This window comes from Mesocricetus auratus, unplaced genomic scaffold, assembly GCF_017639785.1.
Source record: "Mesocricetus auratus isolate SY011 unplaced genomic scaffold, BCM_Maur_2.0 Super-Scaffold_100018, whole genome shotgun sequence".
In the NCBI taxonomy this organism is placed as follows: domain Eukaryota; kingdom Metazoa; phylum Chordata; class Mammalia; order Rodentia; family Cricetidae; genus Mesocricetus; species Mesocricetus auratus.
In genome coordinates, this window is record NW_024429199.1 from 7,236,332 (window position 1) to 7,255,382 (window position 19,051).

A 19,051-nucleotide genomic window follows, 5' to 3' on the forward strand; every position below is an offset into this window, starting at 1 on the left:
CCTCTGCTTCCATCAGTCACTGGATGAAGGCTCCAGGATGATTATAGACATCAAGTTTGTTATGATTTCAATCTGAAATTCTCCTCACAGGATCCTTGTTTGAGTTGTTAGTCCCTGGCGTGTGACTCTGTTTTGTAAAGTCTGCAGGATTTAAGTGTGAAGGGGGCAGTTAGCTGGTGCTTCTTGGGGATGTGTCTTTGAAGGCTATACCTTCATTCCAGTCCTGCACTCTATGCATTCTGTTTGGCCAAAGTGTGAATGTGTAAACTGTAATCTTGAGCCTTCCCTGACATGGAGTCACTTAGTTATGTATGGCCACAACCGATGAACTGAAATATCTGAATAAAAAATTAACCTTTCTTCCCTTCTGGTAGGTATTTTGTCAGTAAGGTAAAAAGTAATTAGTGGGAGAAATTTTTTTACTTAACAGATACCTCTTAAGTAAACTTAATAAATACTTGTCTTTAGCCCAGTTCTTGAACCTCCATATTTTCAAAAATACACAGGAAAACATTTTCTCTATCAGTAATTGTATGCCTTTGTTAGATTCAGCAGTAACTCAGTCACTTTATATTAGAGAGCATTAAATAATCCTTCATATTGTCTACCCTTTAATCCAAAGCTTAAATTAATGATACTATGGCATAGTAAAATACATTTATCTTTGGAATGTAAAACTTGAGGATTTCTCATATAATATGTTTATAAAAGTATAAGAAGTTTCTCCTCATTTGAAATTTAGACGCATAAATGATGAAAAGGTAGTATATGTTTATTTCAATATCAACCTATCTATTAAATATATTTCTTTATATTCAAAATAATTTTTCCTACAATATATTATGATCTTAGTTTCTCCTCTCTCATCTCCTTCCACGCCATCCCCATCTTCCCACACATCCAGCTCTGTATCTTCTGTCTTTAGAAAACAGACAGGAAAAACACAAACAATCAAGAATAAAACAAACAAGCAGAAGAAAAGAAAAGCATTAAATACACACACACAAATACCCCCTCCCCAATAATAACACAAAACTGGAAAACAGAATATATAAGCAAAAGACCAATAAGGTAAAAAACAAGCTAAAAATAAAACCTCTCAAAACAAGAGCAAAAACTACCCAGACAAAGCATTATTACCCCCAAACCATTAAAAAACACCACTGAGTTCCTTTTGGGTTGCCCATCTATTACTTAGCAAAAAGTCCTTCCCAGTGAGACTCCATTGAAGAAAACTATTTTTTTCCATTGCAAACAGGTGTCACTTGGAAACATCTTAGACAGCTTTTGAGTATGGAGGCGCTGTGCATGGCATCACTATCTCTGTCAGGTCCCATCAGTCCTGCTGCATCTGCAAAGCACACTTTCCTTGGTGTCCTCTTGCTCACTTGTGTATTACTGCCTCTGTGCCTCTCCCATAGCTGTCTGAGCTCTGAAAGGAGGGGCTTGTATCCTCTGTCTTCCTCTTATTGATCAAGATGCCTACATACTACTGCCCATCTGTTGCAGCTATATTGTTTTAGTTATGTATGTTAAAAATCCGTCTTCATGATACATGATTTCCGCATTGAGTCTCCTGAAATTTTACAGCTTTACTGTCACTTAAATGTGTAATTTTGCTAAAAGCTTCACAAAACACAGCCGAGGAATATATACACTGAGCAAGAAAGCACTGAGGTCCACAAGGCTGGGAAACAAGCATGTGTTTTGTTCTTTAAATTGAAAAATAAAATAAAATTAAAGAGAAATACAGAATATCAAATTCCACTAACAAAAAGTAATACATTCTTTTATTTTTCTTTTATCTACACATAATTAATGTATGATACATAACATTTGTATCAAAGTTATTGTCTATAAGTTTCAGTACCCAATATCTAACCATGTTATATGTCACGGCTAATTATATATATACATATATCTATATATGTATATATATATTTATGTACATATATATGTGTGTGTGTGTATACATTAATGGCATAGGTATGGAATAACTACTCTTTCTGTTAAAATACCTAGGTTCAAGGGAAAAGTTAATTGTAGAAATATATTTACTTAAGACCCTTAAGTTTTGTCTTTGATTTATAATCTTGTCAGAATGTTCTTCCATCTCTACCCGAATTAAAGAGTCTTATTAAATGAACTTTTAAAAGACTACTTGGTAGGTATAGTTAAAGGTTATTTATGATAAAAATATGAAAATTGAACTGCATCCTATACTACTTTAATGTGTCAATTTGTTATTGTTTTCCATATATTAAATCTGATCAAAACCAAACAATATTACTAACACTGTCCAGCAACTGCTAATCTATTCAATTGCTGTATTTAGTGTTATCTATCTGTGTGTCTATCTATCTGTGTGTCTACCTATCTATCTATCTACCTATCTATCTATCTATCTATCTATCTATCTATCTATGTATCTATCTATCTATCTGTCTGTCTGTCTGTTTATCCATACATACACACATCTGAGATTCTAAAGTGAAAAATGATGGGTCAGGTTGTATAGTCCTCTATCTTTAGTATTCACACTCACCTGTATACAAGCAAGGAGGGAACTTACATTCAATGGAAAGACAAAAATATTTATATAAAGTTTTCTATATGTCTTCTTGAATGTAGACTCTTAAATGCGGAAGTTTTTGCATTTACTTTTTTTACTTGCAAACACTAGTGCTGTAATTTTATACACTACTAAATAACTCAAGAAAGCACCTATTATTAAAAACTTGTAAGGTTTACTATATTTTTTTCATTTGAATTACATTAGACATGAATTTATTTCACATCATGCTTTCATTGTCTATCCAGTTATAGATTACAAATAACTCATACCATATAGATTTTTGACGACCTCATCATTAGCTGTTTACAATGAATAATTTTCCAACTATTGTTCAACTGCATTATCATTAGATTTATTTTGTGATAGGAGTGATGAATGATTAAGCATTACAAAGGACAGTTTCAAAGTAATAAATATCTGTGAGAGTTGTTATTAAGAAATGGCAAACCAATGTGAATATATGTACATACTAAACTTTTGGTGTGGTTTAGTTTTAAGAACAAGGCATACCAATCCTGAGAGTCTGGTAATGGACATAGAAAAGAACAGGCTATCAATTCCAACTTTAGAAAGACAATAACTTTGTACAGCCTATACAATAAAATACTTAGGTGACATAAAGATGTATTTTCTGTACTCAACCAGATGTGTTGGATGTTTTCTCTTGTGCTGCTTTCCTTTTTATAAATATTTCAAAATGCTAAGGGTTAGGAAAGCAGAATATTTGGTCATTGAAAACACCAATGACTTGGAAGATTCAAACTTGTCTAGGTTTTTTCATGTAATTAAACACAGATGAGAATTGATGACTGCAGTGCTTTTCAGAACTTTTCCTTAGTAAGTAGTGATATAGAGATGAGAGAAAACATCATCCTTGTAACCTATATACGCATGACTAAAACTCTTTGTGTTCCCAAACAATTCTCCAATTCAATTATCATATAGAAAATTAATGTTGATGAGTATTCTCCCACTCTGAGGATTCATCAACCACTTAATAGCTGTTTTAGCTTAGATCAGTACTGTGATATGGTTAAGAAGTTTTTGCTTCAGGTTTATCTTGATTTAATGTTCATTGAATAAGCATTATCACCTTAATTTCATTTCCTCAAGCCATTAGCATAATGATGATTGAGCTTTTCATGAAGTGAGCTTAAAAGTTAAGAGAATATTATGGCTCATGATCCCTGTAGCATCAAAAACCTAAGGGTGAGAAAGGCAGAAAGTCAGCTGTAGGTGTTATTTCTAAGAAACAAACTCCTAGTGTTCCTACACAAGGGCTGATTGATTTCATGATTGAAAATTTAAACTTACAGTCCTCAATACAAGCTATGTGTATAGAATTTTTGTCCTATGTTCAACGGCTTTAACTAAGTGACAATTGAGTAAATTGAAATTGTGTCTTACTATTTCTGGAATATCTTTCTCCCTTTCCTGAGAATTCTGCAAGTATAATCCTTAGTGTATAGGATCTCTGGTTTTCAGTGTTTTGTTTTTGCTTTTTCTCTCTTTTCTGTTAACATCAATGATATGATACTTGTGAATTTTGAATAGAAAACAAGCTTGACGTATAGAATGACAGTTGTGAAGTGGTCTGCTCTCTGGAATGCGAGTGTTGATAGCTGACTGACAGGATCTAGCTTCCATGACCTACCTACCTACCTGTCACGGATGTTGTCATCTACACTCATCTACACTCATAGCAGGCCCCATGCCTAGGAGTAGTTAGTCAACAGCAAACAGACTGCATGGGTTTTGTCTATTTCTTGCTGTTTGGAGGGCTTTTTGTTGTGTTTTGGTAGTTTCTGACTTATTGATTCTTGTTTGTTTTCCTTTTGTATGTGAGAGAGAAAAAGAGAGAGGGGGGGAGTTACATGGGAAGGGAGGTGGTGAGGATTTGGTCAAAGGTGAAGAAGGGAAATTCATGTTAAAATATATCTTTTGAGAAAAACTAAAGTAATAATAAAAACAAATGTCAAATGTAGTAGTTCCATTTTTTTGAAGAACTTTTTTCAAGCACTGTTACAAAATATCACAGACAAGATGCCTAAGTACAAGAAATTATCTTCTCAAATTTCTGTGTCCAACTTCTAAGTCTGGGCAGGGTTGTTTTCCAGCTTCATCTGAGTTTCTTTTTTTTTTTTTTTTGGTTCCTCTTTGGAGATTGTTTCACTACAGTGACACCCTAAGGTACTGAGGATCAGCACTTAAACAACATGTAAGATATAGTAAAGGGTACAGTTCAGCTCCTAATGTTATGTGACAATATTTGCTGTATCTGTGAACATTTATATAAATACAATCCAATTTACCACAATATCACCATGTAATAAACACAATTGTCACTTCAAACACTGGATCAATGATATCAATTACTAGGATTGGGACAATACTGCTAATAAGAAGAAAAACCTTAACATCTCGCTAATTTGGTCTAAATTCAAAATCTTTCCACAATGAAATTAGTGTTTGACTTCAACATACAACAATCATCCATGCCTGGTCATCAACAGAACAGCAAACAAAGGAAACAATGTGTGTAGTACTACAAACTGATATTTTATTCATGGGATTAAATACATTTTAAATTTGTTTTCAAAATGTGTTTTTTCAAGTTTAATTAAGTATTAAATTGGTATCCAAAACTAAGTAAGCATCTACTGAAATATTCTTAATCATGAATTAATTCATGGGCACGTTTATATATGCCAAAATTACTATAAGGTATTGAATCTGTTAAAGCAAGCTTCTTCTTTTGGGAACTACTGGTGCATGTTCTATGAAGCAAGAATATGTGTGTCTGTCTGGGTCGTAATATATATCCTTGCATTGTAGGCTTTGATTCATCTTGATGTTTTTATTCTTGTATCACTAAAGTCATATGTGTTAAAAGGAAAATTTTAAGTGTAACTTCATTGAAAAGTACAGATGCATCACTCTGGCATGAGAATGCTGCCGGTGAGGTATATGTATTTATTCAGCGCCAAGAGAACATAAGACATCAGTATCTCATGGTCGCTTTTACTGAGAACTAATAGCTGTTCCAAAAAAATCTAAAATCTATATAGGAAAGCTTCTTGGAACTGCAGAGTTGGCTCAGTGGTTAAGGGCATTTGCTGCTCTTTCCAAGGATCCAGGTTGAGTTCCCAGAAGCTAGGTGGGAGCATACCACCATCTGTAACTCTAGTTCCTGGAGATTTGGCACCGTCATCTGACCCCTATCAGCACCAGGCATGCACAAGGTGTGCAAACATACATTCAGACAAAATATTCACACATATGAGGTAAAATAAATATGTTGAAGGAATTCTAGATTAAAATGTTTTGTTCAGTCAATCATTTATTAGAAAAATGGCTTATTTTGGAAAAACGCAGGATTAGTCTATGTTCAGCCACTGCTGGGTACCTTGCAGAAGTTGGAGTAACAACAGTGAAGGTGTATACAAAAGGGAAAGAGGCTTGGCAAGACAGTAGGACATTCAAGTCATGTCAGTTTTTTTCCCTCCTTCTGGCTACTCTTTGTTCAGTGACTAGTGACAATCCCCCAGCCAGTCTCACTGGAGAAAGTGGGGACTAGAGTCAGTTTTGAGAACAATAGATAAGGGCAATGGGAAATTTTGCATCAGTTACTTTTTTAGGTTCCTAGGCTGTTTTCCAAAACCAAACAAACAAAGAGAACAGAACAAAAAAACAAAACAAAACAAACATAACAAATACAAAATAAAAATAAAAACCAACAACAAAACTATTTCTAAATTTCTAAGAGCATAATTTCTAGTCACAGCTTTTTAATTGTACCTCTCAGTTCAATATCCATAAGCCTCTTTGCTGTTGACATGATTCCTTTTCCTGCCCTTTCCTGATCTCAATGCCATGGGTGTTTCTCGTCAGACTAGCCAGTCTATGATTGCACTCTAGTCGGACAGAAATTTCTGCTATCAGCTCACCTCAACAACCTTTTATTGGTTTTGTGTCTTAAAGTGGTTGTATTGCTTCAGGCTCTGTTATCAAAGAACAAAATAGAATCTCATTCATAATCTTTGTTGAAAGATAAAATAATAATATTATGTCTTGAAGTAAAGGAAAACAAATATTTCCAGGTTATGTATTGTATTTCTTTCACTAATTAGGAATCAGCTCATTTACAGAGATAATTGTCTTTCTGTCCTGGGATTCTATTATAATGGATAGCTGCCTAAGTGCTAATATGGGAGAAATAGACCCCAGGGGTGGGTGCTTGAGGAGGGATGTTAGTTGATCCTGAGTCAGCAGTAAAGCATTATTTTCCTGAAGGAACATGGCTTTAAAAACACTAAAAGCTTTATTACAATGTGAAATGATGAAGCAATCTTTCCATCAAATACTGAATGCTTATGCTTTTATTGGGCTTGTGTCTAGACTGCATTTCTGTACCAATGAAAAGTTCTGAGGCAAATGAATAAATGGACTTTCAGAAAAATTAAAAATGGGTTGCAAAAAGGTAAAATAATTTTTCATGATGAACAAATCAGTCCTTAATATAAATCACTGATGGAATTGAGAGTCTACTGTAAATGTGCTTTGGACAGATCATGCCCTGCGCCTGTAGGTAGAAAGGAAATTTAATCAGTACTTATTTTTGCTCTCATGAAAGCCATGACTTTTGAAAGAGTTTGGGTGAACTTGTCTCATCCATTTCTGTGATGAGACACTGGAGAAAAGAAACTGAAAAGGAAGAAAGATTTGTTTCATTTCTGGGTTTAAGAAATTTATTCTACAGTTTCTCAGCCTCAGCTTTTGTTCTGTGGAGAGTCAGAACATTATGGTTGTGAATAGGTAGCAAAACAAAGACTCTTGCCTTACAGTGTCACAGACAGTGGGGTGGGTTAGCAGGAGTCTCAACATGAGGATCTATCCCCAGGATGTCTTCACTTTCTTCTACAATGTCCCATCTCTAAAATTCAGACAGATCTCCAAAGCACCATGAATAGGCAACCAAACCTTTAAGACATGATCCTATGGCAGATATTTATGATGGAAACAATACCAATTTATAGCAGAGAAAGTGATACTCTTAACTGAGAGTGACCAATGTGTTCATTTTCCAACCAAGACCACAATAATGATGTTGCAGAACCTCCCAGACACATGAATGAGTTTGGTCGAGTTTTAGATGTTAGATGCCCCAAACAGGAGGCAGGGCCTTGCTATAATAGTGGAGAAAGAAGTTATTCTTGCCTTTGTGTGGTACTGATGAAACTTTATCTGAGCAATATGGGAAATGTAGTGTATTAGTACAATCCTGAGGAGCATTGCTCATATTTATTTGGTGCAGAATTAAATCACATTCACTGATCTGATATAGGAAATACAGAAATATTTTCTCTTAAAAACAAATTAGGCAGCCAGAGCCAATGATCTGTTATGATTTGTTTGGAACTGAAATTTAGAAAGCACATGGGGCTTGGCATTAGAAGACAGAGCTTCTGGTTTGAAGAATGGTGTGAACCTGTGTGTGGCTTTTGGAATCTAGTCCCCTCTCCATCCCAGTTTTCCTGACCATGAAACCTGGGAGCATCCATGTTAGATCCTTGCCAACTCTGCAATTTGGAACTTCTCATTGCCTTCATGATGGTGTCTGAAAAGACTATTTGTTATTGCATACATTTGTCTTCAATATAAAACATTAGAGATTCAGGGAATAGTCACAAATAAAGTGATATATTTTGCATTTTAAGTGATTAAGGGACCTAAGGTTCAGAATCAACAACTGACTTAGGAAATGACTTAAAATTAGAAATGTCTACCTCAATTTCAATCATCTCCCTTCTATTGTCCTGTTGTAGAGATTTAATAACACAGCATCTATCATGTGCTGCTAATTTTTAGACAAAACATTTTTTCATAAAATGGAAATAAAGGTATTCTTTTTATTATATAAATACATATTATGTGTTAGGTAGATTTTTTATCTCTTTAAAAAGAAAGAAGGAAAAGAAAACCAGGAAGGCTGAAAATCAGATAGATGACAGTGATTCTACAGATTACATACCACATGTGAATACTGTTCATGATAAGTCATTCTCAGTTAATTGCTAATTTACCTCTAAATTATTTAGTAGTTTAGATTTTGATTCTACAACACCTAGAGGCAATGATCTGCACTAGAAACTAACAGCCCATAAAAATTTGATTTTAATAACCATCATTTGCTGTTAGAAGTTAAGTAATGAAAATGTTAGCAACAAAAATGTTAGGGAGGAGAAATATATTCAAGAAATATTTAAGGTTTTTGAGTATAGAATTTCTTGAAAGTAAATTAATCAGAGGTAAAATTTTGGAATACTTTATTCCAAATTCACTACCAAGTAATAAATATTGTATTGTGAGAAAAGCAAAAACAGGAAAAGATATTACACAATTAGAAAATACATACAATGAGATTGAATATAAATGATGTTATCAGTTGCTATGTTTTTGTTGTTGTTGTTGTTTATGATGTTACTCATTAGGTCTCCACACCTGACAGATAATAGTAACTTAATAAAGACACTGATAACCGTTGCCTGGGTATGTTACTGAAATCTGAAGAGAATATCTGTTTTCTGATCATAGAAAAAATATTGAATTGTATGTTTTAAATTATAATAGTGATTATAGTAACAGAATATTGTGGCTGTGGAATCCCTTCAGGAAAACCCTTCCTCTCAAATGTGAAGAGTGGACCACATGAGGTAATGGGGTCAGACAGACAACAGTTAGGAGGATGCTACCTCTGGTTTGGTACAGGATAGAGATGCTAGTGACAAGGAGAGGATTGGTGGCATAGACTGTATATGGATTTTCAGGATTTTAAGAGATCATGTTGATAAGATGTCTAGAGTAGTTAGATATAATGAAATGGATAATATTTAACAGTTTTATAAAAGGGGCAAATATGTGACAGAGAACCAAAATTTGAGTTTAAGGTAATTGTAATTTATACAAACACAAGAGTTCAGAATTAATAACATTTAAAAAATAACAAGGAACAGAGGGCAGTTTCTCCCAATAATACAGGATATGAGATATAATACAGGATATGAGATTCTAAGAAACAGCTACCCATCAGTCCCAGACTCTGACCTAACCAGACAATTACTCAGTGAAAACAGAATTAGTATATTTTAAAATTTGATGATCACCCCAGTTTCTTTTTCTTTTTTTTTTTTCTTGTTGGCCTTTTCCAGGCAACATGTTTATACATGAAAAGCTAAGTGAATAATGCATGTCACTATACATACAGAGACAAATTTTTCTTGTCATTTAAGTTACAAAAAGGTTTTTTTGGCTTGAAAAGGTTTTTTTTAAGATGCAGCTCCTGTCTCCTTGGGAACCAATATCTTTCGTCTCTCTCCTCATTGTCTTTCTTTCCCATTTTCTTTTGTTGATGTTGCCATGATCAACCAAAAAATCCTAATGATTTATAACTAGTAACTGTGCCGCTTTGTGCAAATGGAGTCCAGCAAGGAGATATAAGAATGAAGAATGGGTATAAAAATAACATGCATGGCTTGGACTTCTACAATGGTACAAAAATGATGACTTTGCAAAAAAGGTTCATGTGTCTATGTGCATGGGAACACCAACAGTCTTTGCTTACAAGCCTCATACAGGTTCTTGTAATTCTCCACTACATTTTTGTACCTGGAATATGTGAAAAGCCTAAATATAAGTGGCGCTTAATGTGGCCTTTAAGATTAGAATCAGGTTTCAGATGCCATCCATTTGAACATTTAATATTCTTATAAATGAGAAACTTAGTCTCAAATCATATTAAGAAAACTATTGAAAAAAATCAAAGGTGTTAGATTTCTAGGATTCTGAGATTTTGGGAAATCAAGTTCAAGTCACTTTTGCAAGAATTATCAGCCACATTAGATCAAAATTTCGGTCAAGTGAATCTGCACAAGTTTATTTTATTTTATCGTGTTGTATTATGTTTTAAGTCATTTGTCATGGCAGGAAACATGGTGCACACAGCAAAACGCAGTGCTGAGGAAACAGCTGAGAGCACATCAGAATCTGCAGGCAGGTGGAAGACAGTGACACTGGACCTGGTTTGGGCTTCCGGAACCACAAAACCTGTTGCCAGTGATGCACTTCCTCCAGCAAGGCCACACTCGCTCCAACCAGCTCTCCCTCCTAATACTGCCACTCTCTCTTTCATTCAAATCACCACATTTGCCTTCCTGTTGATGAAGTTCAAATGTATTTTCAGATGTAGAAAATTACTGAGATGGATTATACAAGATGAAGTTGAGATGAATCTTATTTTTAACTTATTTCTCTAAAAGGAAGACCCAGCATATCTTTAACAGAGAAAAAAGACCCATGAATTGAAGACAATGTTAACCCTTTGTATTAAATGCCTGTAACTGTAGATAGCGCTGTAAAATACCTGATCAAGGAGGGAATTAGAAAAAGACGTCCAGCAATAAAAATGTCCTGTAAGAGCGTCACACCTTTCCCCTACTTTATAATATTATTTTCAGGGTCATAACAAACCAGCCACAGAAATTTCTTCATTTATTTTTCATAATACTTTCTGTTTCTTCACAGTACTCACAGCAAAGCACCATTATTACTTTATTAAATACTATTTTTGCCTACTTGAGCTTAACAAACAAATCTAATGGTATGAAAGATTTAATTTCAGAGCTGAATGATAATTTGTTAGGCACTGTTAATTCACATAATTCAAAGTTAATTGTGTTAGCAATATTAGGAGTGTGGTAATTCTGTTCTGTTGAGCTAGAGTTTTTTAAATGAAATTTTATACTCTAGTTAAGCAAACTGTACTGAGAAAAATATATCAGAGATTATAGTATTTACAGGAAGATATTTTATGTGTGCACGTATGTGTCTAGGCAGACCATGGTTAAAACTCAAATTTCGTCATCCCCAGTGGTTCCTTATAGTTACTTCATGAGGGCAGGATTCATTATTCAAAATATACCCTTTCCTTATTATTTGGGTTACTTGGAATGTGGGGAGTATCTGGGAGGAGTTGGGGGAGGGGGACTCATACTCAAAATATATTGTATGGGTGGGCAGTGGTGGTACATGCCTTTAATCTCTGTACTTGGGAGGCACAGACAGGGGATCTCTGTGAGTTCAAGGCCAGCCTGGTCTACAGAGTGAGTTCCAGGACAGGCTCATGAGCTAAAGACAAACCATGTCTCAAAACACACACACACACACACACACACACACACACTGAAAAATATATAAAATAAAAAGAAATTACTGAAGATTTTACAATCATTTCCCATTCTCTCTGTCTCTGTCTCTGTCTCTGTCTCTGTCTCTCTCTCTCTCTCTCTCTCTCTCTCTCTCTCTCTCTCTCTGTCTCTCCTGTGTTTGTGTGCATGAACACAGTCACCTGATTTATTCACTGAAGAAATTTTGGTAATTTCTTGGAGGTGGGTATTAGGAGACTTCTGGGATGCTATAAATTTTGTAGTGTATGTACGTACGTACGTATGTATGTATGTATGTATGTATATAGGTATGTATGTATTATGCATAACTTCTCAATCACATTAAAATTAACTTCCTAAAGGTGAGTCTGTGGCTCAGCTTTTCTGTAATATTGGCTCTCCTCTCAAATATTAGGTTTCAATGGAAACTACTATTTCTTGTGTACTGCAGACAGATGTAAGGGGAAGCACAGCCTTCTGAAACCGTGGAGGTGGTCTAGCTTGCACACTGCTATTTCAAAGAGGACATTATGACTAAAGTTTAGAAAACTGTCTGTGTAACATATATGCAGGTAATGCCGTGCTACAATGAGTTATATGGGAGAAGAACATGAAAATAAAAGTACATCCAATAGGATAGATTTATGATGCTTCAAGGTTTATTTATCACTACCATGTGCCTTCAATGAGATTCAGGGAACTTTCATTTAAATTACTAAAATACACTTTTTTACCCAAGGATGCCTAGAGACAGAATCATCAACTTTTTGGAGAATTTCGATACCTTTATTAATTTATTTCTAATTTTTAATTAGAATTAAATTATTTTCAAATCTCCTCTTGATATTTTTGTATTGTTCCTGACCTGTAACAATTAGTAAGTCTTTATATTTTAATTGAATAATATAGTTCACAATGTTATACACTTCCTTTATAAAATGTGAACTGAGCATTTTTATGATCATTTTTAAAAAATTAATGTTGTTATTAAAATTAAAATTTGCTTAACCTTGTCTTTCATATGCACATTTTTCATTTTTGTCCATCTTTATAAGATAGGGGACCACGTCTACCACATATATTTCATATAATAAATATGAAGGCCTTTAATGATATTTGCTGTTATTCATTTTGCCTTGTTATCTATAACATTTTACATCAGTAATGAGGTTCTTGTTTTTAGCCTGAATTGTCCTCACATTCATTAAATAGTTTTGAAGTTAGAGAAAAATGATTAAGTAACTATGGTAAAAGAACAATCTATAAAAGAACAAGGTCACTTTAGAACAAGCAGTTTCTAAATTCTGTACAGTCATTGATTGTGGACTTAAGGTAGCCAACACTCTTCCTCCCAAGGCTAAATGCATCTCTCTAACTTTGGCTATCCTAGTCATAAACCATGGTGTTTCAAGGCTTTCAAGAGCATCCAGCAGACACAGGTTCTCAGTGAGAAAGACTGAGTTCTTGAGCATGTCCCTAGGAAGGATTATGTTCTGCAGCATTTTAAAGATGGTGAAACAATAGAAATGCCAAGAGCATCTAGTTTCTGGTGTAAAGGGTAAATTTCTCTAGTTCAATATTAATAATTACTGCATAGGACATTCAAAACCTTTCCAAGTTTTCCTTTGAAATAGAAGTTGTGGTTCATTTCAGTACCTAAAAGATACCTGAGAATTTCTTGCTGCTGATGGAAAATTCCAAAGCAATAGGAACACAAAAATTAAAATGTGAATAAGTAGAATAAAATATTTTTGGATAAGGAGCCATGTATTCTGAACTGTAGGATGAAGACTATCAGTGGACTTATTCCACAAAGATTCTTGGCTCGTCAATGTAAAAATTCACTTGAAATCTAGAGTGATACTGGTTTTTGTGTTTATGGGTTTGTTTTGCAAGTCGTGAATTAATTGATCTGTTTCCCTATTATTGTTTCTCTGCATGAAACTCTGCTCCTTATTGTCACTCTGCAGCATATGGTGTCAATTCCAGATCCCCAAGGCTGAAATGCACTCTAAATTGGACATAATACAAATAAACTGAGGACAGTTTTTATCACCTATCATCAATCTGATTTCCTCTCATCTTGTGGAATTCTCTGGCAGTGCTGCAGCTTGATAGAGTTCTGCTTATTATTTGTTTTTGTTTCCTGTACATTGTCATCTTTTTTCAAAACCTTCTTTCCCTGTGTTAGACTCCAGAAGCTTTTCTCTTTTGCTCTCCTGTAGTCTTACATTTCAGGTCATTCAGAACCATGATCTAGAACTTGATTTGTTCATGGTCCACATTTGCAAAATAACCTGTCCCCCATCCTTCCCATTGATCTCTACCCTCTACACACCTACAGGCCAAGCACCAGACCCAAGACACACAAAAGGCTATCACTATAATGTTTATATTGAATTTATTTTTGATCATGTATTAGTTATATTTATGAAATATTTTTTACATCTACTGAGATGATCATATGGTTTCCTTCTATTCCCCCTATTTGGTGATCAATCCCAGTGGTTTGTGATGTTTTAAGGTGCTACTGTTTTTGACTTGACAGTATTTTGTTGGAGATTTTTACATCTGCAGTTTACTTCTTGTCTTTTATTTTTTCTTCACTTTATTTTAGACTTAAAGTAATTCTTGTCTCATGATTGCACTCACAAGAGGATTTGTGAAATAAGACAAACTTGTTAGTAGTTTTTCCTTTTGATATTTGGCACAATTCAATAATTAAATTATTTCTGGATTTTTTTCTGAAAAGAGAATTACCATGGCTACAATGTCATTATTTCTAAATCATGTGTTTAGGTTTTCAATTTATTTATGATTCAATTATGCTAAAGTGCACATATGTAGGAAGTTATTTAGTTCTTCTCAGTTACCAAATTACTGTTATTTTCCCCTTGAAAACAGATTATTTTCAAACAGTATCTGAATATTACTTCATCTCTCCTAACTCCTGCAAAATCTAGTCCACCACTCACACCCTTCCATTCTCTGCCACCAAAACCAAAAAGGGCATTTAAAATAATAATAAAGCCAGATAAAATAAGATAAAAATAAACAAATCATATTAGGAAAAACACACAAAAGGAAAGAAACCAACGATAAAGGACAAGAGACACATATAGATGTAGAAACACACATATTTCCACACACACAACTTTCATAAAAAACATAAAACTGGAAATTGTAAAAGACATATAATAGCTTATCTTGCAGGCATGTCACCATAGTAGATTACAGGGTTAGTAGTTGGGTTCCTGTTTACCTTTTCTTCCAGAAATGTGCAATTATGTTTCAGTGCCATGGACACTAGTTAGTAGGCTTGAAGGCTTTAGGCAAGCATCAGGTCAGCTTCTTGTTCAATGAGTTATGTAGGTGTTGCCTTAATGATTAGGAAATTACTATCAGTTTATGTAGAGCCACCAACAGCCTTGTCAATAGCCTGGGTTGTTTGGGGTTTCCATGTGCCGCTTTGGCCAACAAATTAATTAGATGTAACTACTCTCAGAATTGGAGATGCCCCTTGTTAATAACAGATACTTACTTAGTTAAGGCTTTGTATACCCCAAACTTGATGATTCCATTTAGATTTTTTCATATATGTATGTATTTATGACACTTATACTCTATTCAGTTTCCATACCAAATGGAAACCAAAATGGCTCTTGGTTTTACCTGGTCCTACCTGTATTCCCTTCATTAACACTCTCTGGACTCCTCTGGAGGAAGAGAAGTGATCTGTTATAGGACTGGAAATAAAACTGGGGAATTTAACTGAAGGACAGAAGGGAGAGTAAGATTGCCTACCTAAATTCCTGTCCAGGGCTATTATTATTCTTGATAATCTCTAATTTCCATTTGTATGTCTGTTGCTATCATATGTAATGTCTCTATTTCTTTCAGGTTTTAAGTAAGTTTTGTTTGTTGGACGAGCTGAAGGTTTCTTTATTTTTATCTCTTTTTATAAAATTTATGTATTTCATTGATATTTGACAAAATATTTTAATCTCTACTTCATTTGCTTGTTCTCTGATCACTAATGTGTCCACTAATTTGAGATTTTATTTAATCTATTTCTAATGAGTGATATAGTATACTAGAATTTTTTAGTTTGAGATTTCTGTTTAAGATTTTTATTTGGTGTTCATTCACTATTAGAAAGTCCCATTTGTAATATACTTTATAAATATTTTGACTCACATCTACATTTTATTAGATTTAAGAATATTTTCAATTCCCTTCCTTGATTATTTAGTTGTTGAAGAAAAAGTTAATTTATTTCTATGGATATGTAAATTGTCCCAATATTTTCTTATTTTTTTAAGTTTTATTATGTTTTGAATAGAAAAGATACTTGAAATGAATTCAGTTTGCTAAAATTTGTTCAGATTTGCATTTATTGTATCCTGTGATCTGTCCTGGAGCATATAACAAGTGCTGTTGAAAAAAATGTGTATTAAGCAGTAGTTGGATGGTACGATGGCTTTTTGTTTGTTTGTTTGTCAATTTTACTGTATTTGGAATTAACTAAAACCCCAAAATTGAGGGGCATACATGTATCTTTTTTTTTTGGCTTTATTTGAAATTGAAAGATCCATTTCTAATCTGGTTATCTGAGGTGTGAAGATATACCTTCAATCCAGATCTTTTGAGGTGGAAATACCCACCTCTGAAATGATCTACACTTTCTACTGAAAGCCTAGGAAGCTTTGCATTTTGGTCATTGTTCTCACCTTGCTAATAATTCTATTCCTTCATTGGCATTAGGGTTTATTTTGGGATTTCAGCATTCACTGAAGACCAACTGAGACATCTATCCTTGGGAACTGAACAACTACTGGATTTTTGTAACTTTCATTCATAGACAACCATTTTTGTATTGGCTGGACAACAGCCTGTAAGTCATTCTAATAACCTATGTAACTCAGAAATATCATGTATGAATCTCATATGACCATGTGTTTTTTAGGATGCAATTATCTCTTTTTCTTTCTTTGTTGAATTTCTGTAGATAATCTTTCTTTTACTGACAGTAGGGACATAAAAGTCCTCAACTCTTGTTATTCTAGACTATCTCTCTCTCTCTCTCTCTCTTTCTTCAGGTCTGTTATATTTTCTTAACATGTTTGAGTGCTTTGATGTCAGAATATGTGGTGTGTGTGTGTGTGTGTGTGTGTGTGTGTGTGTGTGTGTGTGTGTGTGATTTTAAGACTTCTGTGATGGGCTATGCCTTTAATCCCAGCAGTCAGGAAGTAAAAGTTGGAAAAATCCTTTCTGTTTCAGGCTAGCCTGTTCTACATAGTGAGTTCCAGGCCAGCCAGTGTTACAGTAAGAGACTGTCTCAAAACTAAAACATACAAAAAAGCCAAAAAATTGTGTTATTTTCTTTTTTCATTTAAATTAGAAACAATCTTTTTTATATGTCAATCCCAGTTCCCTCACACCCTCCCATGCAATCCATTGACCCCCCCCATCCATCCTTTTTCTGTTCATTAGAAAGGGTAAGACCTTCCATGGGGGATCCCAAAGATGAATTGGGAGCAGTTCCTAGGCCCTCCTCCATGTGTCTATGTTGACAGTGCATCCTTCTGTGGAGAAAGCGCCCCTAATGTCCATTTATATATAGGGATACTCTTCCACTACCAGGGGCCTCATAGACTGTGCAGGTCTCCTAATTGACACCCATGTTCAGGGGGCCTGATTCTGTCCTATGAGCTCCCACTTGTTCTGCACTTCCTGCAGGTTTCCTCACCTGGTCTTGGCCTGTTTGCTCATTCTTCTTCCCTCTCTGCAACTGGATTCACCCCTTAATGATAAAGTGTTATTTTTCTTAATTAACCTCTTTATTATAGTATAATGGTCATTACAGTCCTCTTTTACTTTTTAAACTGTATTTAGCATGTATCAATCACATAAGTGTGGGTACTCCACATCAGTAAGTATTTTTAAAATATTTTATATTTTATATATGATATAGAAATTCATATATAAATTTTTTTCCAATGTAAATAAAGTGTGACATAATAAAAATGTAATTTGATTTCTACTGAAATTACCACAATGCTAGAAAATGAAAACTGGAATACAAACAATTTAATATCATTTATTTTTATTTTTATTTTTTTATTTTTTTTGGTTTTTACGAGACAGGGTTTCTCTGTATTGTTTCTGAGGCTATCGGTCCAGCCCAGCCTCGGACTCACAGAGATCCGCCTGCCTCTGTCTCCCGAGTGCTGGGATTAAAGGCATGTGCCACCACCACCCGACTAATATCATTTACTTTAAAATACTGTTTATTTGCTTATTTAAATCTTTCCTGAGTCTTCATTTGACTGGCCTAACCTGATTGCCCTGCTGTTGATAATTAAGTCCTATTTCATCATGGGCATTGAAGATGTCAGCATTACTGTTTTCATACATAATGAAAACAGTTTAATTTACTTTCCTACACTTCAAAAGAAATGAATTTCATCTCAAAACAGCAATGAATTTCATTTACAGAATTAAACACTGGGAACCAAGATTATGTCACTAATACAGACTCTTTTGTGCTCCTAAATTCAGATAGAAGAGGGTACAGAAGCAAATAAAAACCTTACATTTATAATACTGCTCTTTAGGTAAAAACAATTAAAAGTTTAGGCATATTTATAACACCTACAGTTAGAGCTATCACTCTGCAACTTGTGATGATTCTATGTTTGAGGTTATTGTGCACCCTGTAATAGATTTTTTGCAAGTGGCCATTACGAGCTTTGCTGCTACTATTATTGTTGTTATAAAAATTAGCAGCAGAGGCCTGTTAGCATCCTTTCAGTAAATTCAGTCAGAGATTGTACAATGAGCACAGGCATATAGACATTCCAGAACCAATCAGGGCATTTTCTTCCCAGGAATCATCAATTGGCACTGGTATTACACTGGGTGAAAATTGCTTGTTTATATTGGAGATACAAATGTAGAGCTACAGGGGTATTTTTCAGTCATGGAGCAATTAGGAGGCAGCTGAAATCAATGCAGGATGTGGAGTGGAAGAGATCCATTGGTCTGCTGATACAATGTGAATCTATGAAGAGCACATCTTCCTCAGAGTATTCCTGCCTTTGGAGCATTCCCTGTTCCTTGAAATAGTGATAGGGTTTATGTGCAGTTTCTCCTTCAGTATAATATGGAGTCCCACACCAAAAGCATTCGACATAATGACTGCACTAACAGCATCAGCTGTTAGGTAATGCCTGAAATTTAAGAGCTGGAATAG